At 48.2% G+C, this 27,839-nt stretch overlaps 1 long non-coding RNA gene across 3 annotated transcripts in view; it reads left to right on the top strand.

Annotated features, from left to right (window-relative positions):
* LOC140467984 (uncharacterized) overlaps positions 1-27,415 on the top strand; it is an 86,879-nt gene extending 59,464 nt beyond the window's left edge. For all 3 annotated transcript variants that reach the window (XR_011955558.1, XR_011955557.1, XR_011955555.1), the window contains 3 exons: positions 20,576-20,732; positions 24,061-24,161; positions 26,860-27,415. This is a non-coding gene — a long non-coding RNA (uncharacterized lncRNA). The remainder of the gene's footprint in view (positions 1-20,575; positions 20,733-24,060; positions 24,162-26,859) is intronic.
* Positions 27,416-27,839: the final 424 nt, after the last annotated feature.

Genomic DNA, 27,839 nt, shown 5'->3' with positions numbered 1-27,839 from the left:
TCGAGGAGCAGTGTACCTAACGTTGCTTGTCAATAGACTGCTAGGAAACATCTAGTGATAGCTTTTTCAGATTTTGGATATCCCAGTGATGCCCTTAGTCTTATAAAGAAACCCTCCCCCAGAGTACAACAAAATTCCTCGAAACTCTTGCAGATGTGAGAATCAATCTGATCTGGGGAATAAATGCTGTCTTTGCCCTCAACCTGTGAATGAAAAAGAAAATCAGGGGAGGTGTCAGATCTTGTGGTGGGAGAGCATTTTGGTGATAATGACCACAACTGCCTCACATTCGACATAGCTATGGAGGAGAGGATTAGGCAAAACGGGAGGATATTTAATTGGGGAAGAGGAAACTATGATGCGATTAGACATAAGTTAGGAAGCATGGACTGGGAGCAATTGTTCCACGGTAGAGGCACAATAGACATGTGGAGACTGTTTAAGGAACAGTTGTTGCAAGTGATGAATAAATATGTCCCTCTGAGACAGACAAGAAGTGGTACGGTAAAGGAACCTTGGATGACGAGAGCGGTGGAGCTTCTTGTCAAAAGGAAGAAGGTAGCTTACATAAGGTGGAGGAAGCTAGGGTCAAGCTCAGCTCTACAGGATTACAGGCAGGCGAGGAAGGAGCTCAAAAATGGTCTGAGGAGAGCCAGGAGGGGGCACAAGAAAGGCTTGGCAGAACCGATTGGGGAGAACACAAAGGCATTTTACACTGATGTGAGGAATAAGAGAATGGTCAAAGAAAGAGTAGCCCGATCAGGACTAGCATAGGGAACTTGTGTGTGGAGTCTGAGGAAGTAGGGAAGCCCTAAATGAGTTTTTTATTTATGTCTTTATGAAAGAAACAAACTTTGTAGTGATTGAAACCTTTGAAGAGCAGGTGTGCATGCTGGAATGGATAGAGATAGAAGAAGCTGATGTGCTGAAAGTTTTGTCAAAAATTAAGATTGACAAGTCGCCAGGCCCGGACCAGATTTGTCCTCAGTTGCTTTGGAAAATGAGAAATGCAATTGCTTCACCACTTGCGAAGATCTTTTCATCCTCGCTCTCCACGGAGTCGTACCTGAAGACTGGAGAGAGGCAAATGTAATTCCTCTCTTCAAGAAAGGAAATAGGGAAATCCCTGGCAATTACAGACCAGTAAGTCTCACGTCTGTCGTCTGCAAGGTGTAAGAAAGGGTTTTGAGGGATAGGATTAAGACCATCTGGAAGAGCATGGCTTGATTAAATGCAGTCAACACGGCTTTGTGAGGAGCAGGTCATGCCTCACAAACCTTATCGAGTTCTTTGAGGATGTGACTAGAAACGTTGATGAGGGTCGAGCTGTGGATGTGGTGTATCTGGACTTCAGCAAGGCATTTGATAAGGTTCCCCATGGTAGGCTCATTCAGAAGGTCAGGAGGAATGGGATACAGGGGAACTTTAGCTGTCTGGATACAGAATTGGCTGGCCAACAGAAGACAGCAAGTGGTAGTAGAAGGAAAATAATCTGTCTGGAAGTCTGTGGTGAGTGGTGTTCCACAGGGCTCTGTCCTTGGGCCTCTACTGTTTGTAATTTTTATTAATGACTTGGATGAGAGGATTGAAGGATGGGTCAGCAAGTTTGCAGACGACACAAAGGTTGGAGGTGTCGTTGACAGTATAGAGGGCTGTTGTAGGCTGCAGTGGGACATTGACAGGATGCAGAGATGGGCTGAGAGGTGGCAGATGGAGTTCAACCTGGAAAAATGCGAGGTGATGCATTTTGGAAAGTCAAATTTGAAATCTGAGTACAGGATTAAGGATAGGATTCTTGGCAGTGTGGAGGAACAGAGGGATCTTGGTGTGCAGGTACATAGATCCCTTAAAATGGCCACCCAAGTGGACAGGGATGTTAAGAAAGCATATGGTGTTTTGCCTTTCATTAACAGGGGGATTGAGTTTAAGAGTTGTGAGATCTTGTTGCAGCTGTATAAAACTTTGGTTAGACTGCACTTGGAATACTGCGTCCAGTTCTGGTCGCCCTATTATAGGAAAGATGTGGATGCTTTGGAGAGGGTTCAGAGGAGGTTTACCAGGGTGCTGCCTGGACTGGAGGGCTTATCTTATGATGAAAGGTTGACTGAGCTCGGACTTTTTTCATTGGAGAAAAGGAGGAGGAGAGGGGACCTAATTGAGGTATACAAGATAATGAGAGGCATAGATAGAGTCGATAGCCACAGACTATTTCCCAGGGCAGAAATGACTAACACGAGGGGTCATAGTTTTAAGCTGGTTGGAGGAAAGTATAGAGGGGATGTCAGAGGCGGGTTCTTTACACAGAGAGTTGTGAGAGCATGGAATGCGTTGCCAGCAGCAGTTGTGGAAGCAAGGTCATTGGGGACATTTAAGAGACTACTGGACATGCATATGGTCACAGAAATTTGAGAGTGCATACACGAGGATCAGTGGTCGGCACAACATCGTGGGTTGAAGGGCCTGTCCTGTGCTGTACTGGTCTACGTTCTATGTTCTATGTTCTATGCAACAGCCTAGTGGTACTACTGCCAGACTGTTAAACTAGAGACCCCAAGCAATGTTCTGGGGGCCCAGGTTTGAATCGCACCACAGCAGATGGTGTAATTTGAACTCAGTAACGTCTGGAATTAAGAATCTAATGATGAGCGTGAATCCGTTGCTAGTTGGTGGAAAAGCCTATCCGGTTCATGAATGCCCTCTGGGCAATTAGGGATTGGGGCAATAAACGCTGGCCTATTCAGTGATGAATAATAAAGGAAAAAGACTCCACTAATAATATCAAACCAACGATGCATATAGTTGCTACATGACCCACTCCATTAGTGCAGATAATGATCGATTGAGCTTGGGTTGCTTCTCTAGTTGCAGTATGAGCATACTCTGGTTCTGTCCTCAGCTTTATTCTCGAAATAAGATGTTGCATGTTTATTTTTGCCTTTGACACATCACACGCCCTTGTTGAAACCTCACCAGTTTCTTAGCCTTCCACATTTAGAATCCATCGCCCAAAGACATTTGAGAGCGCGTGTACGTTTAACGCGAACACCCAACCTACCGATGGGCCAACCTTTATGAGACCCGAGGAGGTGACTGAGATAACAAAGTAGGGGGGAACGAGGGTCCGTTGGGTATTACTGTCAACACTATAACAGAGACAGGGAATGCTGGAGAAACTCAGCAGTTCTGGCAGCGAGTGAAGAAAAGTCACACCAGACTCAAAATGTTTCTCTTGCCACAGACTGGCTGAGTTTCTCCAGCATCCTCTGTGCTTGTGTTAGTAATTCAGATGGTGTTGCTAGGCCTTTGGTGACATTTAGATTAAGTATATAAACTGGAATATAGACAGTGTGTGGGGCAACCATAGAAAGAAGATCATTAGAAATAGGAACAGGAGCCCCTTGGGACTGCTCCAACATTCAATAGGATCATGGCCGATCCAACATTCCTCACGTTCACTTTCCCATCCTTTTCCCATAACCTTCAATTCACAATTGATCTAGAATCTATCTCAGCCTTGAACAATATACAAGTGGCTCAGTGGTTAGCACTGCTGCCGCACAGCACCAGGGACCCAGGTTCAATTCCAGCCTCACACAACTGTCTGTGTGGAGTTTGCACATTTTTCTGTGTCTGCATGGGTTTTCTCCGGGTGCCCCGGTTTCCTCCCACAGTCCAAAGGTGTGCCGGTTGGGTGGACTGCCCATGCTAAATTACCCATAGTGTCCAGGAATGTGTAGGTTCGGTGGATTAGCCATGGGAATTAGAGATAGAGGGGTGGATCGGGGTTGGATGCTCTTCGGAGGGTTGGAGCAGACCTTCATGAGCTGAATGGCCTGTTTCCACACTGTAAGGATTCTATGACTCTGTCCCCACGGCTCTCCCTGTGGCAAGGAGTTCCAAAGACCCACAATCCTCTGAGAGAAGGAAGTCCTCCTCATTTCAGTCTGAAATTGGTGCCCTTTATTCAGAGACTGTACCCTCTGGCCACAGACTCTCCCAATAGGGGAAAACATTCCTCTCAGTATTACCCTGTCAAGCCCCTTAAGAATCCTCTATGTTTCAATGAGGTCACCCCTCATGCTTCTAAATTCTGGTGAGTAGAGCTCCACCCTGTTTAACTTTTGCTCATAAGACAATCCCTCCATACCAAGGATCATCAGGAACTCGCCAATGAAATGACATTTTCCCATTAAATAGGAAGACTAAAGCTGCTCACGGTTCTCCAGATGTGGTCTCAACAGCATCAAGTCCAGTTGCAATAAGACTTCCTTACACCTATACTCCAAATCCCTTGAAATAAAGGTCAACACTCCGTTAGCCTTCCTGATTACCTGCTGGCCCTGTCTCCTAGCTTGCTGGGATTGGAAGGTTGAGGTTTAGGGAAAGGCTGCACAGGCTGGGGCTGTTTTCCCTGGAGCGTCAGAGGCCGAGGGGCGACCTTATAGAGGTTTATAAAATCATGGGGGCGTAGACAGAATGGATAGTCAAGGTCTTTTCCCCAGGGAAAGGGAGTCCAGTACGAGAGAGCACTGGTTTAACGTGAGAAGGGAAAGATTCAAAAGGGACCCAATGGGGAACTTTTTCAGGCAGAGGGTGGTGCTTGTGTGAAATGAACTGCCAGAGGAAGTGGTGGTACAATCGCAAAATTTATAAAGCATCTGGATAGGTACATGAATAGGAAGGGTTTGGGAGGCGGAATGCTGGCAAATGGGACTAGATTAGGTTAGGGTATCTGGTTAGCATGGATGATTTGGATTGCAGGGTCTGTTTCCAAGCTGTCCATCTCTACTCCCATATGACTCTAAGGAGTTTGATACAGTTGTTAGGGTAAAGGGATCAAAGGATATGGGGTGAAAGCAGGATCAGGGGTTTGATCAGCGATGATCATACTGAACAGTGGAGCAGGATTGACGGGCCAAATGGCCTAATCCTGTTCCTAGTTTTGATGCTTCTACGTTGAGTCTGCTCTGCCATTGAACATGACTGTGGGTAATTTGACTGAACCACGTTTTTGCCAATTCTCGATAGTCCAGCATATACTTGCCTTACCGAGAATCTAAATATACCTTCTTCAAGAGACATGAAGGTTTTGCGTCCACGTCCTTTTCAGGCAGAGGGTGTCAAAGATTCTCTCACCATCTGTGAGAGAAAATAAAACTCGGCACCTTTACCTCAAACGTGCCAGCTCCTTCCTTTTAAATGGTGGTCATTGAGGGCTATTGAATCTTAACCTCCCCCTGATTGATGGAGCAAGTCACTCAGTTCAAGGGCATTTAGGGGTTGGCAATGAACGTTTGCCTTACCAGGAACACCCTCATCACATGGAAGGGTAAAAGGGAATACCCAGAGGACATGGTCATTCAGATCAGCTGATAATGCGAGGCATCGTCTGGTGGACATTAAAGATCCCGTTGTGTTACTGAAAGAGAATTAGGGGCAGTTATCCCTACATCTTGACTCCTATTTATCTCTCAAACAATGTCATGACTGATTAATTGCCTGGTCACAGTTGCATTGCTGTTTTTTGGAGTTTGCAGTGCGTACATCGGCAGCCATGTTTCTCACAAGTGACTAACCATCGACAGTAGTTCACCTGTGGGTGGGTTACTCTTTGGAGGGTTGGTGTGGACCAGTTAGGCCCAAGGGCCCGTTTCCACACTGTCGGGATTCTGTCCGATGTCCCCCCCCACCCCTCCCCTCACCATCACACATTCGTGACCCAGAAGGGTTTTACGACAATCAATTGCAGTTTCACAGTTACCACCTCCAGCCTTCAGTCCCAGGTGCACCACTTGACTGTGAATTCCAGCTGGGGTGGGATTTGAACCCATGCCCTCACAGAACAAAGCTAGATTTCCCAGCCCGGCCACACGAAGCCTGTCCACCTCCACAGCCAGCCTTGTCATCTCCCATCAAGATGTCACTTCAGCAAGGGTCCATGTTGATCACTGAGTGGAGAGGCGAGAAGGGATTTGCTGTGAGTTAAGACTCAAGAGGGTGGCACGGTGGCTCAGTGGTTGGCACTGCTGCCTCACGGTGCCAGGGACCTGGGTGCGATTCTAACCTCGAGTGACTATGTGGAGTTTGCACATTCTCTCTGTTTCCTTCCACAGTCCAAAGATGATAGGGTTAGGTGGATCTAGCTGTGCTAAATAACCCTGTAATGTCTAGGGATGTGTCCAGGGTTCGCTATGGGGAATGCAGGGTTACAGGGATTGGGTGGGAATGCTCCTTAGAGGGCCAGTGCGGACTCAATGGGCTGAATGGCCCATAGCTGCACTGTTGGGATTATATGAAAGACAGGGCAGGAGGGTTTGGGCAGTTTTTGAGGGGCTAGAATGTAGAAACCCTGAGGAGGGCAAGGAAATGTCAAGCTTATGAAGGAACAAATGAAGGTTTCCGTGGTGGATGAGCTGGGTCTGGTGATTTGAGACGTCAGAATTAGACAGGCTGAGTGATGGGGTAAATGTTACGCCTCACCGCAAGATTAAGTGAGGCCCTCAGGTTGGAAAGAGTTCAGGTTAATCACTTACTGTTGCCATGGAGATGGATGGCATTGGTAGTACGAGAAAGGAGTATGGAGCAAATCAATGCAAACGTGGCCTCAGTGTATTGTGCAACCTCACGTCACACAAACACTCTTGTTTCTCACGGTATTATTGACACAAAACGCTCATTTGCATTCCAAAGTGTGAATTACACATTATCCTGCAGCAGAGCAAATTTCTCTTTCGTCAATTGCTGAACAGCACATTCTGCTCGATCTCTGAAGGTGAGGAGGTGGTGGTGCAGTAATGGAGAATTAAATTCACAATAACCGCCAGCTCCCACCTTCCCCTAGCAGCATGAGTCATAGCTGGAGAAACAACAGCACGGGGTTAGAAACAGAGTAAGGCTCTCTCTACACTGTTCCCATCAAACACTCCCAGGACAGGGACAGCACAGGGTTAGATACAGAATAAAGCTCCCTCTACACTGTGCCCCCATCAAACACTCCCAGGACAGGGACAGCACAGGGTTAGATACAGAGTAAGGCTCCCGATACACTGTCCCCCCATCACCACTCTCAGGACAGGAACAGCACGGGGTTAGATACAGAGTAAAGCTCCCTCTACACTGTCTCCATCAAACACTCCCAGGACAGGGACAGCACAGGGTTAGATACAGAGTAAAGTTCCCTCTACACTGTCCCCATCAAACACTCCCAGGACAGGGACAGCACAGGGTTAGATACAGAGTAAGGCTCCCGATACACTGTCCCCCCATCACCACTCTCAGGACAGGAACAGCACGGGGTTAGATACAGAGTAAAGCTCCCTCTACACTGTCTCCATCAAACACTCCCAGGACAGGGACAGCACAGGGTTAGATACAGAGTAAAGTTCCCTCTACACTGTCCCCATCAAACACTCCCAGGACAGGGACAGCACAGGGTTAGATACAGAGTAAGGCTCCCGATACACTGTCCCCCCATCACCACTCTCAGGACAGGAACAGCACGGGGTTAGATACAGAGTAAAGCTCCCTCTACATCGGCCCCATCAAACACCCTCAGGACAGGGACAGCATGGGGTTAGGTACAGAGTAACGCTCCCTCTGCACGGTCCCCATCAAACACTCCCAGGACAGGGACTACACGGGGTTAGATACAGAGTAAAGCTCCCTCTATACTGTACGCATCAAACACTCCCAAGATAGGGACAGCAAGGGGTGAGATACAGAGTAACGCTCCCTCTACACTGTCCACCCATCAAACACCCTCAGGACAGGGACAGCACGGGGTTAGGTACAGAGTAAAGCTCCCTCTGCACGGTCCCCATCAAACACTCCCAGGACAGAGACAGCAAGGGGTGAGATACAGAGTACAGTATTGATGCGTACAGTACAGAGGAAGCTTTACTCTGTACTGTACGCATCAAACACTCCCAGGATAGGGACAGCAAGGGGTGAGATACAGAGTAACGCTCCCTCTACACTGTCCACCCATCAAAAACTGCCAGGACAGGGACAGCACAGTGTTAGATACAGAGTAAGGCTCCCGATACACTGTCCTCATGAAACAGTCACGGGACAGGGACAGCACAGGGTTAGATACAGAGTAAAGCTTCCTCTATACTGTACGCATCAAACACTCCCAGGATAGGGACAGCAAGGGCTGAGATACAGAGTAACGCTCCCTCTACACTGTCCACACATCAAACAGTCCTAGGACAGGGACAGCACGGGGTTAGATACAGAGTAATGCTCCCTCTACACTGTTCCCATCAAACACTCCCAGGACAGGGAATGCACAGGGATAGATACATGCTAAACCTCTCTCTACATGATCCTGATCAAACACTCCCAGGACGGAGTAAGCATGGAGTTAGATACAGAGTAAAGCTCCCTCTACATCGCCCCCATCAAACACCCTCAGGACAGGGACAGCACGGGGTTAGGTACAGAGTAAAGCTCCCTCTACATTGTCACCATCAAACACTCCCAGGACAGGGACAGCACGGGGTTAGGTACAGAGTAAAGCTCCCTCTACATTGTCACCATCAAACACTCCCAGGACAGGGACAGCACGGGGTTAGGTACAGAGTAAAGCTCCCTCTACATTGTCACCATCAAACACTCCCAGGATAGGGACAGCAAGGGGTAAGATACAGAGTTACGCACCCTCTACACTGTCCACCCATCAAACACTCCCAGGACAGGGACAGCACGGGGTTAGATACAGAGTAAAGCTTCCTCTACACTGTCCACCCATCAAACACTCACAGGACAGGGACAGCACAGGGTTAGATACAGAGTAAGGCTCCCGATACACTGTCCTCATGAAACAGTCACGAGACAGGGACAGCATGGGGTTAAATACAAGGTAAAGCTGCCTCTCTACTGTCCCCCCATCAAACACTCCCAGGGGAGGGATAGCACGGGGTTAGATACAGAAAAAAGGTCCCTCTACACTGTCCCCATCAAACACTCCCCAGGACAGGGACAGCACGGGGTTAGATACAGAGTAAAGCTTCCTCTATACTGTACGCATCAAACACTCCCAGGATAGGGACAGCAAGGGGTGAGATACAGAGTAACGCTCCCTCTACACTGTCCACCCATCAAAAACTGCCAGGGCAGGGACAGCATGGGGTTAGATACAGAGTAAAGCTGCCTCTACACTGTCCACCCATCAAACACTCCCAGGAGAGGGAAAGCACGGGGTTAGATACAGAGTAAAATTCCCTCTACACTGTCCCCAACAAACACTCCCCAGGACAGGGACAGCATGGGGTTAGATACAGAGTAAAGCTCCCTCTACACTGTCCCATCAAACACTCACAGGACAGGGACTGCACAGGGATAGATAGAGAGTAAAGTTCCCTCTACACTGTCCCCATCAAACACTCCCAGGACAGGGATAGCACGGGGTTAGATACAGAGTAAAGCTTCCTCTATGCTGTACGCATCAAACACTCCCAGGATAGGGACAGCAAGGGCTGAGATACAGAGTAACACTCCCTCTACACTGTCCCCATCAAACACTCCTAGGACAGGGACAGCACGGGGTTAGATACAGAGTAAAGCTGCCTTTACACTGTCCCCATTAAACACTCCCAGGACAGGGACAGCACAGGGTTAGATACAGAGGAACGTTCCCTCTACACTGTCCCCATCAAACACTCCCAGGACAGGGACAGCACAGTGTTAGATACAGAGTAAGGCTCCCGATACACTGTCCTCATGAAACAGTCACAGGACAGGGACAGCACAGGGTTAGATACAGAGTAAAGCTTCCTCTATGCTGTACGCATCAAACACTCCCAGGATAGGGACAGCAAGGGCTGAGATACAGAGTAACACTCCCTCTACACTGTCCACACATCAAACACTCCTAGGACAGGGACAGCACGGGGTTAGATACAGAGTAATGCTCCCTCTACACTGTTCCCATCAAACACTCCCAGGACAGGGAATGCACAGGGATAGACACATGCTAAACCTCTCTCTACATGGTCCTGATCAAACACTCCCAGGACGGAGTAAGCATGGAGTTAGATACAGAGTAAAGCTCCCTCTACATCGCCCCCATCAAACACCCTCAGGACAGGGACAGCACGGGGTTAGGTACAGAGTAAAGTTCCCTCTACGTTGTCACCATCAAACACTCCCAGGACAGGGACAGCACGGGGTTAGAATAGAATAGACAATAGATGCAGGAGTAGGCCATTCTGCCCTTCGAGCCTGCACCGCCATTCAATATGATCATGGCTGATCATTCCTAATCAGTATCCTGTTCCAGCCTTATCTCCATAACCCTTGACTCCAATATCTTTAAGAGCTCTATCCAATTCTTTCTTAAAAGAATTCAGAGACTGGGCCTCCACTGCCCTCTGGGGCAGAGCATTCCACACAGCCACCACTCTCTGGGTGAAGTAGTTTCTCCTCATCTCTGTCCTAAATAGTCTACCCCGTATTTTTAAGTTGTGTCCTCTGGTTCGGCACTCCCCCATCAACGGAAATATGTTCCCTCCTGCCAGAGTGTCCAGTCCTTTCATAAGCCTATACGTTTCAATCAGATCCCCTCTCAGTCTTCTAAACTCAAGGGTATACAAGCCCAGTCGCTTCAGTCTTTCCGTGTAAGGCAATCCTGCCATTCCAGGAATTGACCTCGTGAACCTACGCTGCACTCCCTCAATAGCCAGAATGTCTTTCCTCAAATTTGGAGACCAGAACTGTACACAGTACTCCAGGTGTGGTCTCACCAGGGCCCTGTACAGCTGCAGAAGCACCTCTTTGCTTCTATACTCAATCCCTCTTGTTATGAAGGCCAGAGGTACAGAGTAAAGCTCCCTCTACATTGTCACCATCAAACACTCCCAGGACAGGGACAGCAAGGGGTAAGATACAGAGTAACACACCCTCTACACTGTCCACCCATCAAACACTCCCAGGACAGGGACAGCACGGGGTTAGATACAGAGTAAAGCTTCCTCTACACTGTCCACCCATCAAACACTCACAGGACAGGGACAGCACAGGGTTAGATACAGAGTAAGGCTCCCGATACACTGTCCTCATGGAACAGTCAGGGGACAGGGACAGCATGGGGTTAAATACAAGGTAAAGCTGCCTCTCTACTGTCCCCCCATCAAACACTCCCAGGGGAGGGACAGCATGGGGTTAGATACAGAGTAATGTTCCCTCTACACTGTTCCCATCAAACACTCCTAGGACAGGGACAGCATGGGGTTAGATACAGAGTAAAGCTTCCTCTACACTGTCCCCATCAAACACTCCCAGGATAGGGACAGCACAGGGTTAGATACAGAGTAAGGCTCCCGATACACTGTCCTCATGAAACAGTCACGGGACAGGGACAGCACAGGGTTAGATACAGAGTAAAGCTTGCTCTATACTGTACGCATCAAACACTCCCAGGATAGGGACAGCAAGGGGTGAGATACAGAGTAACGCTCCCTCTACACTGTCCACCCATCAAAAACTGCCAGGGCAGGGAAAGCACGGGGTTAGATACAGAGTAAAGCTTCCTCTATACTGTACGCATCAAACACTCCCAGGATAGGGACAGCAAGGGGTTAGATACAGAGTAAAGCTCCCTCTACACTGTCCACCCATCAAACACTCCCAGGAGAGGGACAGCATGGGGTTAGATACAGAGTAAAGTTCCCTCTACACTGTTTCCATCAAACACTCCCAGGACAGGGACAGCATGGGGTTAGATACAGAGTAAAGTTCCCTCTACACTGTCCCCAACAAACACTCCCAGGACAGGGACAGCATGGGGTTAGATACAGAGTAACGCTCCCTCTACACTGTCCCCAACAAACACTCCCAGGACAGGGACAGCACAGGGTTAGATACAGAGTAACGCTCCTGCTACACTGTCCCCATTAAAAACACTCCCAGTGCAGGGACAGGATAGGGTTAGATACAAGGTAAAACTGCCTCTATCCTGTCCCCCATCAAACACTTCCCAGGACAGGGACAGCATGGAGTTAGATACAGAGTAAAGCTCCCTCTACACTGTGCCCATCAAACACTCACAGGACAGGGTCTCCACAGGGTTAGATACAGAGTAAAGCTCCCTCTCCACTGTACCCATCAAACACTCCCAGGACAGGGACAGCATGGGGTTAGATACAGAGGAAAGTTCCCTCTACACTGTCCCCATCAAACACTCCCAGGACAGGGGCAGCATGGGGTGAGATACAGAGTTACGCTCCCTCTACACTGTCCACCCATCAAAAACTGCCAGGACAGGGACAGCACGGGGTTAGATACAGAGTAAAGCTTTCTCTACACTGTCCACCCATCAAACACTCCTAGGACAGGGACAGCATGGGGTTAGATACAGAGTAAAGCTCCCTCTACACTGTCCCCATTAAAAACACTCCCAGGGCAGGGACAGGCCTAGGGTTAGATACAGAGTAAAGCTATCTCTACACTGTCCCCATCAAACACTCTCAGGACAGGGACAGCACAGGGTTAGATACAGAGTAAAGCTCCCTCTACACTCTCCCCCCATCAAACACTCCCAGGAGAGGGATAGCATGGGGTTAGATACAGAGTAAAATTCCCTCTACACTGTCCCCCATCAAACACTCCCAGGACAGGGACAGCACGGGGTTAGATACAGAGTAAAATTCCCTCTACACTGTCCCCCATCAAACACTCCCAGGACAGGGACAGCATGGGGTTAGATACAGAGTAACGCTCCTGCTACACTGTCCCCATTAAAAACACTCCCAGGGCAGGGACAGGATAGGGTTAGATACAAGGTAAAACTGCCTCTATCCTGTCCCCCATCAAACACTCCCAGGACAGGGACAGCATGGGGTTAGATACAGAGTAAAGCTCCCTCTACACTGTCCCTATTAAACACTCCCAGGACAGGGACAGCACGGGGTTAGATACAGAGTAAAACCTCCTCTACTTCATCCCCATCAAACACCCTCAGGACAGGGACAGCACGGGGTTAGGTACAGAGTAAAGATCCCTCTACATTGTCACCATCAAATACCCTCAGGACAGGGACAGCACAGGGTTAGATACAGAGTAAAGGTCTCTCTTCACTGTCCCCATCAAACACTCCTAGGGACAGGGACAGCACCGGGTTAGATACAGAGTAAAGCTCCCTCTACACTGTCTACCCATCAAACACTCCCTGGACAGGGACAGCACAGGGTTAGATACAGAGTAAGGCTCCCGATACACTGTCCTCATGAAACAGTCACGGGACAGGGACAGCATGGGGTTAAATACAAGGTAAAGCTGCCTGTCTACTGTCCCCCCATCAAACACTCCCAGGAGAGAGACAGCACCGGGTTAGATACAGAGGAAAGGCCCCTCTACACTGTACCCATCAAACACTCCCAGGACAGGGACAGCATGGGGTTAGATAGAGTAAGTTGTCCACTCCTCCACTCCATCAAACACTCCCAGGTTCAGTATGTGGATGTACCTACGAGAGAAGGTGCAAAACCTGACCTACTCTTGGAAAATAAGGCAGGGCAGGTGACTGAGGTGTCAGTGGGGGAGTGCTTGGAGGCCAGTGATCATAATTCTATCAGTTTTGCAAGAGTGACCTAAAGGATATGACCAGGCCTAAAAGTTGAAGTTCTTAAATTGGAGAAAGGCCAATTTTGACAGTAACAGGCAAGAACTTTCAAAAGTTGACTGAGGGCAGATGTTCACAGGTAAAGGGACGATTGGAAAATGACAATCCTTCAGAAATGACCAGAGATAGTCCTGTTTGGATGAAAGGAAAGGTTGGTAGGTATAGGGAATGCTGGATGACAAGAGAAATTGAGGGTTTGGTTAAGAAAAAGAAGGAAGCATATATCAGGTTTGACAGCAGAGGTCGAGTGAATCCTTAGAAGCATATAAAGGCAGTAGGAGCATATTCAGAAGCCTATCAGGAGGGCAAAAAGGGGACGTGAGATAGCTTTGGCAAATAGGGTGAAGGAGAATCCAAAGGGAATCTATAAATACATTAAGGACAAAAGGGGGAGAAGGAGAGAATAAGGCCCCTCAAATTCAACAAGGCACCCTTTTTGTGGAACCGCAGGAGATCGCGGAGATAACAAACACATATTTTGTATCAGTATTTACTATGGAGAAGATATGAAAAATATAGAATGCGTGTAAATGAATTGTGACATCTTGAAAGATGTTCACATTACTGAGGAGATGGTGTTGGACATCTTAAAATGCAAAAAGGTGGATAAACCCCCATTGCTTGATCAGGTGTACCAGAGAATTCTTTGGAAATCTAGGGAAGTGATTGCTGGGCCTCTTGCTGAGATATTTATACCTTCCATAGCCATGTCTAAAGTGCTGTAATACTGGGGTTGGCTAATGTGGTGCCACTATTTAAGAAAGGTGGTAAGGAAAAGCTTACTTATAAGGGGCCTATAGACCAGTGAGCCTGACATCGGTGGTGGGCAAGTTGTTGGGGGGAATCCTGAGGGTCAGGATGGACATGTATTTGGAAAGGCAAGGACTGATTAGGGATAGTCAACATGGCTTTGTGTGTGAGAAATCATGTCTCACAAACTTGATTGGGTTTTTTGAAGAAATAACATAGGGCATTGATGAGGGTAGAGTAGTGGATGTGATCTATGTGGACTTCAGTAAGGTGTTTGACAAGATTCCCCATGGGAGACTGGTTAGCAAGGTTAGATTTCATGGAATACAGGGAGAACTAGTCATTTGGATACAGAACTGGCTCAAAGGTAGAAGACAGAGGGTGGTGGTGGAGGGTTGTTTTACAGACTGGGGACCTGTGACCAGTGGAGTGCCACAAGGATCGGTGATGGGCCCACTGTTTTTTGTCATTTATGTAATGATTTGGATATGAAGAAAGGAGGTATAGTTAGTTAGTTTGCAGATGACACCAAAATTGGAGGTGTAGTGGACAGCGAAGAAGGTTACCTCAGATTACAACAGGATCTTGATTAAATGGGCCAATGGGCTGAGAAGTAGCAGATGGAATTTAATTTTGATAAATGTGAGGTGTTGCATTTTGGAAAGGCAAATCAGGACAGGGCTTATACACTCAATGGTAAGATCCTGGGGAGTGTTGTTTAACAAAGAGACCTTGGAGTACAGGTTCATAGCTCCTTGAAACTGGAGTCGCAGGTAGATAGGATAGTGAAGGTGGTGTTTGGTATGTTTTCCTACATTGGTCAGAGTATTGTGTACAGGAGTTGGGAGGTCATGTTGCAGCTGTACAGGACATTGGTTAGGCAACTTTGGAATATTGCGTGCAATTCTGGTCTCCTTCCTATCGGAAAGATGTTGTGAAACTTAAAAGGGTTCAGAAAAGATTTACAAGGATGTTGCCAGGGTTGGAGGATTTGAGCTACAGGGAGAGGCTGAACAGGCTGGAGCTGTTTTCCCTAGAGCGTTGGAGGCTGAGGGGTGACCTTATAGAGGTTTATAAAATCATGAGGGGCATGGATAGGATAAATAGACAAAGTCTTTCCCCTGGGGTGGGCGAGTCCAGGACTAGAGGGCATAGGTTAGGGTGAGAGAGGAAAGATTTGAAAGGGATCTAAGGGGTAACTTTTTCACACAGAGGGTAGTACGTGTATGGAATGAGCTGCCAGAGGAAGTGGTGGAGGCTGGTACAATTACAGCATTTTGGAGTGGCATGGTTGCTCAGTGGTTAGCACTGCTACCTCACAGCGTCAAGGACCTGGTTTTGGTTCCAGCCTCAGGCCACTGTCTGTGTGGAGTTTGCACATTCTCCCCGTGTCTGCATGGGTTTCCTCCGGGTGCTTTGGTTTCCTCCCACTGTCCAAATCTGTGCAAGCTAGGGTGGATTGGCCATGCTAAATTGCCCCATAGTGATAGGTGAATTAGTCAGGGGTAAATGTAAGGGAATAGGTCTGGGTGGGTTACTCTTCACAGAGGGTCAGTGTGGATTTGTTGGGCTGAAGGGCTTGTTTTCACACTGTAGGGAATTTAATCTAATCTGATTTAAATGGCATCTGGATGGGTATGTGAATAGGAAGGGTTCAGAGGATTATGGGCTGGGTGCTGGCATTTGGGACGAGATTAGGTTAGGATATCTGGTTGGCATAGACGAGGTGGACAGAAGGGTCTGTTTTCATGTTGTACGTCTATGACACTATGACAGGGACAGATTGGGGTTAGATACAACGTAAAGCTCTCTCTGCACTGTCCCCATCAAATACTCCCAGAACAGGGACAGCACAGGGTTAGATACAGAGTAAATCTCCCTCTACACTGTTCCCCATCAAACACTCCCAGAACAGGGACAGCACGAGGTTAGATACAGAGTAAATCTCCCTCTACACTGTCCCCCATCAAATACTCCCAGGACAGGGACAGCATGGGGTTAGATTCAGAGTAAAGCTTACTCTACACTGTGCCCATGAAACACTCCCAGGACAGAACTTAAAAATATGTTGCTGGAAAAGTGCAGCAGGTCAGGCAACATCCAAGGTGCAGGAGAATCGCGTTTCAGGCATAAGCCCTTCTTCGGGAATGAGGAGGGTGAGCCAAGCAGGCTAAGATAAAAGGTAGGGAGGAGGGACTTGGGGGAGGGGCCTTGGGAATATGATAGGTGGAAGGAGGTGAGGGTGAGGGTGATAGGCCGGAGAGGGGGTGGGGATGGAAAGGTCGGGAAGAAGATTGCAGGTCAAGAAGGCGGTGCTGAGTCTGAGGGTTGGGACTGAGATAAGGTGGGGGGAGGGGAAATGAGGAAACTGGAGAAATCTACATTCATCCCTTGTAGTTGGAGGGTTCCTAGGTGGAAGATGAGGCGCTCTTCCTCCAGCCGTCGTGTTGCCATGGTCTGGCGATGGAGGAGGCCAAGGACCTGCATGTCCTTGGTGGAATGGGAGGGGGAGTTGAAGTGTTGAGCCACGGGGTGGTTGGGTTGGTTGGTCCGGGTGTCCCAGAGGTGTTCTCTGAAACATTCCGCAAGTAGGCGGCCTGTCTCCCCAATGTATATGAGGCCACATCGGGTGCAGCGGATACAGTAAATGATATGTGTGGAGGTGCAGGTGAATTTGTGGTGGATATGGAAGGATCCCTTGGAACCTTGGAGGGAAGTAAGGGGGGAGGTGTGGGTGCAAGTTTTGCATTTCTTGCGGTTGCAGGGGAAGGTGCCGGGAGTGGAGGTTGGGTTGGTGGGGGGTGTGGACCTGACAAGGGAGTCACGGAGGGAATGGTCTTTTCGGAACGCTGACAGTGGTGGGGAGGGAAATATATCATTGGTGGTGAGGTCAGTTTGGAGGTGGCGGAAATGACGAAGGATGATACGCTGTATATGGAGGTTGGTGGGGTGGTAGGTGAGGACCAGTGGGGTTCTGTCCTGGTGGTGATTGGAGGGGGCGGGATTCAAGGGCAGAGGAGTGGGAAGTGGACTTACTCCCAGGACGGGGACAGCACGGGGTTAGATACAGAGTAAATCTCCCTCTACACTGTGCCCATCAAACACTCCCAGGGACAGGGACAACACTGGGCTGGATAAAAAGTAAAGTTCACCCTCCAGTTTTCCCAAAGTGTTCTATATCTGATACTGTTCCAATAAAATAACTAAACCTCACTACATATTTGCTATTCTTCAACTTTTGTTCAACGACCGTTTTTTTTAGGATTTTGAATTTGCCTAGTTTGCATTCTGAGTAGATCTTTTTCAGGATTACCAACATTAAACTGTACATTCAGATCTCCTCAACATCAAGGCACGGTGGGCGGCACGGTGGCACAGTGGTTAGCACTGCTGCCTCACAGCGCCAGAGACCCAGGTTCAATTCCCGACTCAGGCGACTGACTGTGTGGAGTTTGCACATTCTCCCCGTGTCTGCGTGGGTTTCCTCCGGGTGCTCCGGTTTCCTCCCACAGTCCCCAAAGATGTGCAGGTCAGGTGAATTGGCCATGCTAAATTGCCTGGTGTTAGGTAAGGGGTAAATGTAGGGGAATGGGTGGGTTACGCTTCGGCGGGTCGGTGTGGACTTGTTGGGTCGAAGGGCCTGTTTCCACACTGTAAGTTATCTAATCTAAAGTGTCCCTGAATATCATGATTTGGAGATGCCAGTGTTGGACTGGGATGTACATAGTTAAAAATCACACAATACCTACCCCATAACCACCTGATGAAGGAGCGGCGCTCCGAAAGCTAGTGTGCTTCCAATTAAACCTGTTGGACTGTAACCTGGTGTTGTGTGATTTTTAACACTGTATATTGATCATTGCTGTTGTCTGAGTCTAACAGCTATCAATGCTGCCCTCTGGTGCCTCTTTGAGATGTTGCAGCACATTCTGCCAAAACAGACTGTTACAGTTCAACATAGAAACTGTCCCGGTCCAAACAGGCCCTTGAGTTTACTCAATCACTCAGCTAGTGACCAACCATATCTCAACACTGCCTTGGCTCTGTGTCCATCTTGGCCACTGCTTATGTCCTTTACCCCTACAGAGATGTGTTTCTTATGTAACCAAGGTACGGTCAAGTAAGGAGCAGCTTAAAAGGAAAGAGAGAGACAAGAGGAAATGCAGAGATCTTTTGGGACGGAATTTCAGAGGAAGCCAGTTGGGAATGTTCCAGAACTTGGGGGGAGATTGGGAAGAAGATGGATAGCCCCAGAAAGCAGACATGTTTTGAGATAGGTTCACATCATAGAATCCCTACAGTGAGCAAACAGGTCTTTTGACCCATTGAGTCCGCCCGCACCCGACTCCCCTACCCTACCCCTGCATTTCACATGGCTAGCTCACCTAGCCTGCACATCCCTGAACACGATGGGACAATTTAGCATGGTCAATCCACCCTAACCTGCACATCCCTGGGCACTATGAGCAAGTTAGCATTGCCAATCCACCCTAACTTGCATATCCCTGGGCACTATGGGACAATGTGGTGTGGCCAATCCATCCTAACCTGCACATCTTTGGACTGTGGGAGGAAACCAGAGCACCTGGAGGAAACCCACGCAGACACGGGGAGAATGTGTAAACTCCACACAGACAGTCGCCTGAGGCTGGAATCAAACACAGATGCCTGGTGCCATGAGGCAGCAGTGCTAACCACTGAACTTCACCGATTGCCAATCCACCCTAACCTGCATATCTATGTTGTTTGAATGAAGCTTCAAAGAAGATAAACTCCATCTGTTTAATTCTGCAGGCTGCTGATTGAATAGATTGCACTAGACCATGTCTTACTCTGTCATGAAATGCTTCTCCAAGTGCAAAGTTAAAAATCACACAACACCAGGTTATAGTCCAACCGGTTTAATTGGAAGCACACTAGCTTTTTAACCTGTTGGACTATAACCTGGTGTTGTGTGATTTTTAACTTTGTACACACCAGTCCAACACCAGCATCTCCAAATCATGACAACTATCTTCGCCAAGTGCAGCTGTGAAAGTTCTCCCTCCTGTAACACTCCAATCATTCCTAGCTCGAATATATAACTGTTCCAATTTTCGATGTGGAGAAATTGAGGACTGCAGATGCTGGAGATCAGAGTCGAGAGTGTGGTGCTGGAAAAGCACAGCAGGTCAGGCAGCATCCGAGGAGCAGGAGAGTCGACGTTTCTCCAGTTTCGTCATCTCCCCTCCCCCCACCTTATCCTCGATCCAACCCTTCAACACTTGACCTGTCCTACTTGTCCATCTTCCTTCCCACCTATCTGCTCCACCCTCCCCATCAACCTATCGCCATCACCTCCATCTTCCTACTGCATTCTTAGCTACCTTCCCCCCAGCCCCAACTCCTCCCCCCACCTCCCCCCCCCCCCCCCACCTCCCATTGATCTCTCAGCCCTTTTGGCCCCGACCCATATTCCTGATAAGAGCTAATGCCTATAACGTTGATTCTCCTGCCCTTCAGGCGCTGTCTGACCTGCCGTGTTTTTCCAGCACTACACTTTTTGACCCTATTTTCAGTGCATCTAAAGCATGGCATTATATTAGTGCGTGATTAACCAACACCCATTTCTCGTACTGGGACCAGTATATTTATTCTGCTGTGTCTGCTCTGTTGAATTACGCATCAATATGTGGGTAACTTTGTAAATGGTCAATGCTCCTTAAAGCATTGACAGCAACTCTTAAAGGCAAGGGGCATTATGGCTATTCGGACTGTCTTCAGGTGTCAGTGCTAGGCCGTGACCCTCTGAACCAGCCCCTGGTTTTTTTGACAACGTCGTACAGGAGGTCGTGACACAAGGTGTTGGGGGGAAGTCAGACACCCTGTACCTGGAGGGCGTGGAAAGTACTCCAGATGTAAGATCAGGACCATAAAACAGAATACTGCGGATACTGGAGATCTGAATCATAGCGGGAGAAACTCAGCAGGACTGGCAGCACCCGAGTTAGCGTTTCAGGTCTGGAGACTCTTTGTCAGAACTGTGAGCAGCTGGGAGTTAGTGGTATTGATGCTGCAGGTGAAGTGGGGAAGTTCAGGAGGGGTAAGGGGAGAGAACAAGAACAGAGCACAAAGAACAACACAGCACAGGAACAGGCACTTCGGTTCTCCCAGCCTGTGCTGACACATTTTGCCCTTCCATCCTAAAACTGGCTTTACTTGCAGGATCCGTTTCGCTCTACTCTCTTCCTATCCATGTTTTTGGATAATAACGGGAAGCTGTGGGAACAAACAGTGGCGGAGATCATTGCTAGCAGAGTCGCACTAAAGAAGCTCACTGCAGCGTGGGAGAGAGCTCGATGACGTGACAGAAGCAATCATAGTGAGTACATTTATCTGCAAATTTATTATCCTGTCAACCACAGCCTCCAGCGTTGTTCGGTGCTCTGCACCCACATCATCCACTTATAGACGACCTCCATCTGTCATCACTCAACCCAAACACTGATATGCTTCATCTCCTGTTGATGTATTGCAAGTGCTCTTATCTCATGACACCCGCATCAGTGCTGGGGAAAACGCTTAGCATGAATAGGAAGGGTTTGGAGGGATTTATTGGGCCAAATGCTTGGCAAATGGGACTAGATTGGGTTGGGATATCTGGTCGGCATGGACGAGTTGGACCGAAGGGTCTGTTTCCATGCTGTGCACCTCTATGTCTCTATGTGGAATCGTTAGTGAATGGGAGGGATGTGCTGGAGGATACTGTGAGCGTTTAGGAAATATTCAACCACCAGGGACGGGGTGGGGGTTATTTTCTTGTCCTTTATTTCCTCCTGTTGTACCTCTTCCTTTTTTTTTGCACTTCTCAGTTTTTTACCTGACTGGGTGTTCCCAGGGACCGTCACCCTTGTTGTGTTTGTAGACACTTCATTTGATTTGGGTTATCATTGTCACATGTACCCAGGGACAGTGAAAAGTTGTGTTCTGTGTCCAGTGCAGGCAGACCATACTGTACGAAGTGTGTTAGGGTAATAGACCATAGCGAGGAATACAATGTTACGGTTGCAGAGAAGGTGCATAAAGCCTGAGATCAACATTAAATTTAAAATTTAAGGGGTCCATTCAGAAGTCTGGGCAGGGCAGGGCAGAAACTGTTCTTGAATACATTTATACGTGTATGCAAACTTTCATATCTTCTGCCCAATAGAAGAGGTTGGAAGAGATTACAACTGGGGTGGGAGGGGTCCTTCATGATGTCAGGAGAAAGTGAGCATTGCAAATCCTGGAGATCAGAGTCGAGAGGGTGGTGCTGGAAAAGCGCAGCAGGTCAGGCAGCATCCAAGGAGCAGGAGAATCGACGTTTCAGGCAAAAGCCCTTCATCAGGAATGAGGCTGGGCGCCTCAGGGGTGGTGAGATAAATGGGAGGGAGGGGTGGGGAACGGGGGTGGGGGAGGTAGCTGAGTGTGCGATGGTGGATGGAGGTGGGGGTAAAGGTGATAGGTCGGAGGGGAGGGTGGATTGGATAGGTGGGAAGGAAGATGGACTATTAGGACAGGTCATGGGGGTGGTGCTGAGCTGGAACTGGGGTAAGGTGGGGGGTGGGGGAGGGGAACTGAGGAAACTGGTGAAGTCCACATTGATGCCCTGGGGTTGAAGGGTCCTGAGGCAGAAGATGAGGCGTTCTTCCTCCAGGCGTCGGGTGGTGAGGGAGCGGCGGTGAAGGAGGCCCAGGACCTGCATGTCCTCAGCAGAGTGGGAGGGGGAGTTGAAATGTTGGGACACGGGGTGGTGTGGTTGATTGGTGCGGGTGTCCCAGCGATGTTCCCTGAAACGCTCTGCTAGGAAGCGCCCAGTCTCCCCAATGTAGAGGAGACTGCATCGGGATCAACGGATACAATAAATGATATTGGTGGATGTGCAGGTAAAACTTTGATGGATGTGGAAGGCTCCTTTAGGGCCTTGGATAGAGGTGAGGGAGGAGGTGTGGGCGCAGGTTTTACAGTTCCTGCGGTGGCAGGGGAAGGTGCCAGGATGGGAGGGTGGGTTGTTGGGGGGCGTGGACCTGATCAGGTAGTCACGGAGGGAACGGTCTTTATGGGAAATGGATAGGGGTGGGGATGGAAATATATCCGTGGTGGTGGGGTCTGTTTGGAGTTGGCAGATGATGATAGATGTACACAGAGGTTGGTGGGGTGGAAGATGAGGATCGGGGAAATGGGGTGGGGTGGGGGAGCGATTCTGTTCTTGTTGCGGTTGGAGGGGTGGGGTTTGAGGGCGGAGGTACGAGATGTGGACCTGGAGAACATCATCGACCATGTGGGAGGGGCAATTGCGGTCTTTAAAGAAGGAGGCCATCTGATGTGTTTATGTGATGGAACTGCTCCTCCTGGGAGCAGATGCGGCAGAGGCGGAGAAGTTGGGAATACGGGATGGCATTTTTGCAGGAGATAGGGTGGGAGGAGGTGTAATCCAGGTAGCTGTGGGAGTCGGTGGGTTTGTAGGAAATGTCAGTGTTGAGTTGGTCACCGTTGATGGAGATGGAGAGGTCCAGGAAGGGGAGGGAGGTGTCAGAGATGGTCCAGGTGAATTTAAGGTCAGGGTGGAATGTGTTGGTGAAGTTGGTGAACTGCTCAACCTCCTCGCGGGAACACGAGGTGGCGCCGATGCAGTCATCAACGTAACGGAGGAAGAGGTGGGGAGTGGTGCCGGTGTGACTACAGAAGATAGACTGTTCCACATCAGGTCATTCAGATCAGGTGTGAACCTTGGTTAGTTCACATTATGGAACAGGCTATGCAATTCTGGTAATTTTATTAAACAAGTATAGAGGTTTTCCTCTTTAATTATCATTATCAACATCCTAGGAGTCACCATTAACCAAAAACTCAACTGGACTCAATCTTAGATAAACACTGGCCACAAGAGTGGGTCAGAGGGGAGAATCCTGCAGCGAGTAACTCACCTCCTGACTCTCCAAAACCTGTCCACCATCAACAAGGCACACTTGTCCTGGATGGGGGCAGCTCCAACAACACTCAAGAAGCTCGACACCATCCAGGACAAAGCAGCCCCCGCTTGATTGGCACCACATCCACAAGTATCCCCTCCCTCCACCCCCGATGCTCAGTAGCAGCAGTGTGTATTATCTATAAGACACACTGCAGAAATTCACCAAAGATCCTCAGACAGCACCTTGCAAACCCAGGACTACTTCCATCTAGAAGGACAAGGGCAGCAGATACATGGGAACACCACCGCTTGCTAGTTCCCCTCCACTCCCCATCTTGATTTGGAAATACATCGCTGTTCCTTCAGTGTCGCTGGGTCAAATCCCGGAATTCCCTCCCTAAGGGCATTGTGGGTCTAACTACAGTGAGTGGACTGCAGCGGTTCAAGAAAGAAGCTCAAAACTAACTTCTCAACTTGAGGGGGAGAGGCAATAAGTGCTGGCGAACCAGCAATACCCACATCCCACGGACGGAATTAAAAAATGGAGACTTTTCAATCTCTAGTTACACATTGGGCAGATGAAGCACATTGTAAGGTCTATACTTAATTGTTCATCTGGCCTGCCACAGGGGCTCTGACATGCTACTCCCCACCAGGCCTGACTGACCTCCTGCTGTTACTGTCTGTCACACAATTATTAGATTGATTGAAAGGTTTATAAGCAGCCTGTTTGACTGTGTTACATCTTTTTTTCAAGTCATCGCATCCAGAGGTGGGACTCAATCCGACTTCTCCTGACTCAGAGGCAAGGACACTGCCCACAAGCCACCTTGAGAGGCACGGGAGAGAATGCAAAAGGTATTGGCAAAGGTGACATCGAGAATGTGGAGGGACGCACGCCAAGGAGGGGAAAATGAACCCCCTGGGGGTCTCTCTCTCCTCGTGGGCAGGAAGGTGGAGATCAACATAGAGATTACGAAACAGCTTCTTCTGTCAGAGTAGACATAGAGGAAATGTGGGTCATAGGAAATCTAGAAGACATCAGCAAAAAAAAAACAAATTGGCCAAGCGACCACAATGGAGAATTCAGAAGAAATGACTTCCTCAAGAGAAGGGTAAAAATGTGGAAGTCGCTATCACAAGGAGTGGTTGAGAAGGATAGTGTACAAGCGTCTAACAGGAAGTTAGATAAATACTGGAGAAGGAGGTAGAAAATTATGTTGCCAGCATTGGATGGCCAGCTTGTGTTGCTTGGACCTAATGGCCTGGATCAGTTCTGTTTGCGTCCCTGTGTATTCCGAAGTGACAAATAGCCTTCAGGAGTGAACCTAGTGCTCCATGGTCATTGTGAGAGCAAACGCAAGAACAGCTGAACGAGAGGAGAAAGGCCACTGGGTTTTATCAGATCTCGGAACAACTTGGGGGGTATGACTCAGTGACAAGAAGCTAGTGTGGAAACCACCAAGGGACATACATTTCTATTGAAGATTGATCCTTATCAAAGATACTTCAGAACAACATGTTTCCAACAGATTTGTACAGAGCTGTGAGAGGTCTTGTCATGAACAGGAGGATTCCCTAATTGTGGATTTTATTCCCTCATGCCAAGCTGCAGTGGCAGCCCAGCGTGGTATCCTGAGGCCTGGAGCATGAGGGTAATGTTTCATTCCCAGGCCCCGAAGTACAGTTCTTGTTGAGAATGTCAGTGACCTTCACTGAGGTCACGCTGCTGTCTGTGGGACATTGCAGTCTGTTACAAAGTGGTTACCCTCCCAATGGAGACCACACTTCACATTGAACATAGAACAGTACAACACAGGCCCTTCGGCCCTTGATGTTGTGCTGACCTTTTATCCTATTCTAAGATTAAACTAACCTACATACCTTTTATTTTACTATCATCCACTTGCCTATCTACTGGTCACCAAGCTCCAGGCTGAATACTTTCCATCTACCACCACCCTCTGTTTTCTATGAGCCAACCAATTCTGTACCCAGACAGCCAAATTTCCCTGTATCCCATGCCTCCTTACTTTCTGGATGAACCTACCATGGGGAACCTTATCAAACACCTTGCTAAAGTCCATATACACCACATCCATCGCTCCACCTTCATCAATGTGTTTTGTCACATCTGGCTGTTCAGGGTTTCCTTCAGCCCTGAGATTGTACCAGTGCAGCTTCTGCCATCCTTTCAGCGCCGAGCAAATGTCATCGTTAGTTTTTCCCAACGGCATTGTGGGTCTTTCCTGGCTGTTAAAGCACACAGATAGATTGCTAACTTGACCAAATGGCAAGGGATGCTGGGTACATTGGTCAAGTTAAACCTTGAAATCACAAAAGCCCGCACACCAGACACAGTGCAAACACAGTAGCCGGGCAGTAAGGACACTAGCATAATGTAAAAGGCAACAGTTATCCCAGACAGACATACCCCAAACAATTTATCCACTAAAAAAAGGAAGACCCAGACAGAAAGGCCCCAGCCTCCTGCTGCGCAAAGAAACTAACTGTAAAAACATACCATCTAAATGATTGACAACGTGTCAAACTATTAACTGTATCTCCCTGATTGGCTAGAGCCAAAGAAAGTTCCAGAAACCCATCTAAAGGGTAGAAAAACACAGTTGACCTGCAGACCTCTCTCTTGAAATCTTCCAAGAGGGACCAGAATGGCAAGAGGCAGAGACCAACTGACCATCCAGAGAGAGAGGGAAAGGAAGCAGTTCAGAGCCACAGACAGAGAGGGAGAGAGACAGAGCAACTGTGCAAATCTACAGGAGACTCAGAGAGTATGGTTACCTTAAGGGGCCAAGTAAGGGCATGTTTGGTACTAAAGATTATTGTAACTTTATTCCTAATAAAGTTGGGACTGGCTTGCATTACCAGCTTGAGCTGATTTAACTCCGCTTTGGTATTGTGGGACACCTGGGAAAATTCGTTCATAACATTCCGCTCTGAGTTTTCCAACTTGAGGCTGGACAACACCGGTCTTTGCAAGACAAGGTGCCAGCCCACAGCAGATTCCAGAAAAGTGCAGTGCCCGAGGAGGTTGAGATGCTCCGTTGCTAAGTAACCGCCAACATTCCACGGTTACACTTCACACCTGACGCCTCTTTAACAGGGCACTGGATGTCACACTCTGGTTGAAAATCACTGATAGTCAATGTCTTCAGGAAACGAGGGAGAAATTTGAAACAAATAATAAAAGCAGACGAGGAAAATCTGGAATTAAAAACTAGTCTCAGTAATGGTGGCCATCACTGATTGTCATAAAAACCCATCTGGCTCATTAATGTCCTTTAAGGAAGGGAAATTTGCCACCTTTACCCAGTCTGGCCTTCATGTGACTCCAGACCTATGACAATATGGTTGAGTCTCAATTGCCCTCTGAAATGTCAGGGCAAACCCACTCAGTTCAAGGGCAATTAGGGCTGGGTACTAAATGCCAGCCTTACCCCAATGTCCGCATCCCGTGAAATATCTTGTCTATTTTGTTTCTCACAACCTCAAAGTGCGCTTTTCAGTCATTTAAATCCTATATTTTTTTTTGAAGGAGGGTCATATGAAATGTAGCAGCCCCTGAGAGCAGCAAACTTCCTAAGATCATCATGATCAGCTCAGCGATGTTGGTTGAGGGATCGATATTGTCCAGGACACAAGGGAGAGTGTCTTTGCGTCTTTCGTGTGCAGCAGTTATGACAAGATAAGGTCACGATCACGTGAAAGACTGCACTGACTCTGCATGTTCAAGCTGATCTTACAGTCATGAGTCTGGAGCGGGATTTGAACCACAACGTTGAGAGACAAGACAATAATCTGCTGAGGGCCAGCTGAGCTAAACAGTCGCACGGCCACAGACGTGGCAAACCACAGTTTCATGATCTTCATCTCGAGTGATGATGTCTGCTGGCCATTTTACATTCTGCTACTGTCCACAACTTCAAGCAGCCAGATTGAAATCACCAGGGTATGAAAATAGCCAGGAGGTAGAGAGAAAGAGAGGAGATTGCATCCGAAGTTGCGTCTTTTATTTTAACAACACTGTGACAATTTGGTCATTTCAAAAGGTTTTATTTCATGCAATTTTCCCCTCAATACATGCAAATTTGTCGGTGGGGGAGGGTGGGTGGGGGGGGGGGGGGGGGGGAGGGTTTGGAGAAAGGAGTCAGTACAGCATTCATCCCAAATTAATCACTTGGGGAGAGAGAAAGCTCACAACCTTTAAAAAGTACTTGGACTGAAGCCCCTTGCATTGACCAGCTGCAAGCTCATTTTAAAAAGACTGAAATGTTTGTCTTTCTCACTGATACTATGAATCACTGTCAGGTAATGGAACTTGCGTTTTCTTTATCTCTGCATCTCAGGTTTGTGTCTGTGTACTTTGTATCAAAGAGGTGCCACATCCGGTGACATTATAAACTTTTCATTGTACCCCTGTACTTGAGTATGTGTGACAATAAACTTAATTCTAATTCTAATGAGCACTTGAAATGTCATAACATTCAAGGTATCACTCATGGAACATGTGTATCT

This window comes from Chiloscyllium punctatum, chromosome 46 (assembly GCF_047496795.1).
Source record: "Chiloscyllium punctatum isolate Juve2018m chromosome 46, sChiPun1.3, whole genome shotgun sequence".
NCBI classification, from domain to species: domain Eukaryota; kingdom Metazoa; phylum Chordata; class Chondrichthyes; order Orectolobiformes; family Hemiscylliidae; genus Chiloscyllium; species Chiloscyllium punctatum.
The sequence above is the reverse complement of the archived record's forward strand: the minus strand, read 5'-3'. Positions and strand labels throughout refer to the sequence as shown.